Consider the following 4,738-nt stretch of genomic DNA (forward strand, 5'->3'; position numbering starts at 1 on the left):
AAACGGGAATTCCGCGCAGGCGTCCGTGGGAGTCAACGCAATGGCGGACGTCCGCACGCCCGCGACGGAATTCCGCGTAACACCGCGGAACTGCGGTGTCCTCGACGGAATTCCGTATCCGTGCATACCATGCACAATGACGGACGTCCGCCGCGAAATTTTGGCACGCTGGTCGGAATTCCGCCGGGACGGACGCCATTGCTGATGCTGTAAGTACAATTGATTAACTTTTAGGTTAAAATGAGTTTATGTATAGTATTTCTAGCCTTATAGACATATATTCATATTTTATTGTATTTATACATAAATTTTCATTTAAAACCGAAATTCGATGAGATATTTTATGTTTCAAATCTAATTTCTCTCCTCATGCACGTGTGGACAATTCAAAATTATTCATAAAGATATCGAATATATTCAAGTATCTAGCTCCCAATCGACAAATATAATTAGCAAAGATAACATATGTTACTCACATGAATGTATATATATTAATATATTAATGTGTATGACAAGAAAAATACCACAAATATTGGGGTCCATAAACTGCCCCCATACCTTTTAAACCAAAAATAAATTGGTGGGAGATCATATCATGCCCACATGCAAGCATGTGATGAGGGATGGGATAGTTTTATCATTTTGCCCTTTCTATTTCCACCTTTTAAATATAATGCCGTTGCACCTTATTTTATTTTCTACATATATTCTTCTTATTATAAATATAAAGCAAATACATTTAACGAATATCAATATTAATCATTAAATAGTCTCTATATACAAGAGGTTGGTCCAGCAATTGAGCACGACATGTGATATGTAGGATCAATTACAGCTATTCATATCCTAATTACGCCAATTTCACTCAACCAATGAGATTTAACATTTTTTGCTCAAGAATTTGGTCCCCACTAGGATGCTACTTCTTAAATAGTATCAAATGTCGGGGATGCTAACAATGCAGTGTATCTATGATTTTTGATGAGTGAGTACGATAAATAATTACATAAAAATTATGAGAGGGTGCCAGTGGAATATATAGTCGGTGTCGTGTCACCTTCAAGTGGCTGTTAACAGACCGTTGTTCATTCTTTCGTCTCTCATTGTTTGTCTATGTTGATGGTGTAAAGATATGATTGGACACAGTGTATATTCTATTAATTAATCAAAATTGTACCATCCATATCTTATGACATTAGTGACTGATTAATTTGCATTATGTGGATGTAAATGTGGAAAATTGATGTATAGTTGTTACAAGTAGTTATGATGATGAGGTAAGTAGTGTAGTGTTGATGCATATATATACCCCACAAGCACTCACAATAACAGCAGACTACATGTGGGGAAAATTGGGCTTGTTTGTGAGTGAACCCTACTTTGCTTCCTCTATAAAGCTGCTTTCTCACACACACACACCTTGTGTTGTAGTGGTCCTTCCTTCTCACTATGTATGGGCATGCCATTTTCATTTTCTTCCCTCTCTCTCACTCTCACTCTCACTCTCTTCCTCCATTTCTATTAATTTCTAGCTAGTTGAAGTCTTGAAGAAGCATTACAAAGCCCACTTCATGCTTTTCCACAGCTTTCTTGAACTACAAATTGCTTCATTTCTCTCAAGAATTGGGGTTTTAAGTTCAAGAAAGTTGTGGGAAAACATGGTGATTTTGGGCTAAATTCTCTCTCCACCGCTGCCGCCGCCGCCTCAATTCCACATTCTTTTCAGAGGTATATACACTTTTGATATAGTGAATGAATTGTATACTACAATTCTATATATGATATACCTATTCAATTTGAAACATCTAGATTTGTAAGTTTTTTTTATAGTATGTGTTACATAAATTAGTGATGATGGGTGAAAACTGGAGTTTAATTGTGGCAGAGAAGATTCCCTGCAGCTCTTTGTTTCCTCTTTGTCATCAATAATTGATATATACTTGATCTTGTTTGCTCTTTTGTTTTTTGGCCCCCTCTCCCATTTCATACATTTCTGTGGAAATAATTAAAAGGCCTCATTTTGTCATCCATCATTTTATCTTACAGTGAAAAACTCACTTAACATTACACACTGAAACTCATGTAAATTTGTTTTCTATATGCAGAGGAGACGTTAATGCTCCCTTGCATTCTCAACTGTCACTGCAACTGCACAATTATGACTCTTTTATACTCTCAATCTACCTCTTCTATGTATATATACTTGCTTCACAAAATTTCACAAAATTCAATGAATAAAGTTATGATTACTTCTCAATCAATATTCAACTATTTAATTGATTCATAAGTATTTAGATAGCTCTTTAATAATATTTTGAGATGAGTTTAGAAAATCAAGATTAATATCTATTGGGTACCAAAAATTGAAGGAGGTGTATTTTTTCATGCAAATGAGACAGTTGCTTAGTTGAAAATGAGTGACTTAGTTTGAGAAGATCAGACAAATAGGTATGGCTTTTATTTTGCAAAGGTCAGAAAATAGTACTAATAATAGTTGTGTTGCAGAACACTATCGCCTCTTTTTGTTCGAATTTTCCCTCTTATTTTTGAAGGGATTAATAATTTGTTGGACCACTTGATATTCAGTTATTACTTTATTTAAAAATATTTATTGGGCTAGAAATATGGAGTGTAAAATGCTTCTTCTTGTTTCAATAACCTGCTAATTTCAAGCTAGCAGCAATTATTTTTCTTCTTCTGGTTTGATCGTGGACCAAGTTTCGGCGGCGTGGTAAGAACACAAGGGGGTGCTAGGTGGAGCTTCAGCACCCCCGGCCAATTTTACACAATTTAAAAACTTTGTTTTTATAATGTAGGCAGTAACTCAATTTTAGCACCCCTCGCATATTTGTATGTATAAATATGGGCACAAAATTATGATAAAAGCTCATATTTTGGTGATATTTATCTCTTCTACATACTGTTTTAAGTTGTTGAATCAATGTATTGGATTTTCAAAAAAGTTATATATTAGTATTTTTGGAGATAATAGCAAGTATATTATGTGGAGTGGAACACTTATTTTTGCCAAATTTATCCAAACGAGATTTCAAGCATTATATCTATTGGCTTAAATTACACGAGCACGAATTGGCCAATAGATTTAACTTTTAATTTTATTTTATGTTTTTATGTTTCTCTGCTTTCCCAAAAGGGTCTGGATTGACTATTTACCACAAACCAAACTAAAGTGACAAGAAAACAAGGTCAACTGCATTTACTTTTACATTTCGTTTTGATTGAAATGTAACACAAAATTTAAACTGGATTTGGATTTAATTCTTGATAGCGCACATAGATTTGGCTTTCATACCTCTGATTAATAATCTAATTTAAAAGCTTTGCTTCTATTAAGTTGTTTGCATAAAATAGTGAATTATTGTTCTGTGAAATGTTGTATTCGTAATTATAAATACACAAAGGGAAAATTGTGTAGGCTCCTATAATGTTTGCTCTACGAGCTCATCTATCTCACCTATAATTACTAATTTAATATCGAGTTTACACTTGTGAGCAAGGCCCAACATAGTTGGCTCGTATTATGAATAATTAACCTTGCTTTACGTTATTGGTTTTGAATACTATAATTGGTGATATACGATATATTCTCCTATATTAAGTATATATTATTATTATTATTATTATTATTATTATAAAAGTGTGTATAGTTAATAGTTTTAAATTTAGTTTATAAATTTTGGTTAGTTGGAATTATTTTCCATCTAACACTATAAGCTTTAGCTAGTTTTCACACACGTAATTAAATTGACAAGTGTAGTAAAAATGGGAAATTAATTTGAAATATAACGGTGAAAAACGACGTGGATAATGCCGACGGAGAGCCAATAATTCCGTCCCAATGTGTTTGGAACGATAGCATAGCACGGAGTCATTGTCACACCTACTCATCCATCCAACTCGTAATCATTCACCAAATTAAGCCTCACAAAAATTATACCCACCACAAATTTAATTATATCTACATATTATTTGGTTGTGGTGGACCATACTACATCTACATATGTAGTATTCGAAATTTTGAAATTAACATATTGAGACAAAATATCACTACCCATAAAAGTTTTTCTTAAGAGATATATGAACTTCCTACGAAATTATTACTACTAGTGAAAAAAATAAAGAATCACGTACACTTGAAATTGATGATCAACAAATTAAGGGAACTAATATCTTCACAATAGAAGATATAGATTATAGTAAATAATTAGTTAGCTTAAATGACAGCGAACCAATAACAAGAATTCATTATTCGAACGATCAAAATGCTGCCTCTGATTAATGCAAAAATAAATGGAAAGGCACATATTTTTAAACCCTACAAGACATCTCTCTATCCTAAGCAAAGGCACCACTCTAATGCAATGGTAAAGAAACTTATTGTTAATTAATTACTAATTCATTTCTGCACCAAGAGAAAGGGTGAAAATGTACAATAATCTAAAAAGTAAAAACATGAAAATATAATTGTACAACGATAAATCTTAACAATAAATCATGAAATAATACAGAGCCCACAGGGGCAGCAAAGTTGGTTAGGCATAGTTGCAAGAATGAAATAACACATAAAACTAAGAAAATATTGAATACATACGAGATGAATTACTTAAAACAGAAATAATTCATGGACTCAACTCAAGTTCATTCTGAAATTTCAAACGAAAGAAGCAACTGAATTAGATATGATAAATATATTGCAAAAGCAGAAATCTCCACAAAA

General features: G+C 32.8%; 1 long non-coding RNA gene across 1 annotated transcript; it reads left to right on the top strand.

Annotated features, from left to right (window-relative positions):
* The first annotated feature begins 1,346 nt into the window (after window positions 1-1,346).
* On the top strand, window positions 1,347-2,991 carry LOC121750222. The gene is made up of 2 exons (XR_006039834.1): window positions 1,347-1,728; window positions 2,106-2,991. It is a non-coding gene; the product is annotated as an uncharacterized LOC121750222 (long non-coding RNA).
* The last annotated feature ends 1,747 nt before the right edge of the window (window positions 2,992-4,738 follow it).

Source organism: Salvia splendens, chromosome 10 (assembly GCF_004379255.2).
Source record: "Salvia splendens isolate huo1 chromosome 10, SspV2, whole genome shotgun sequence".
Lineage (NCBI taxonomy): Eukaryota > Viridiplantae > Streptophyta > Magnoliopsida > Lamiales > Lamiaceae > Salvia > Salvia splendens.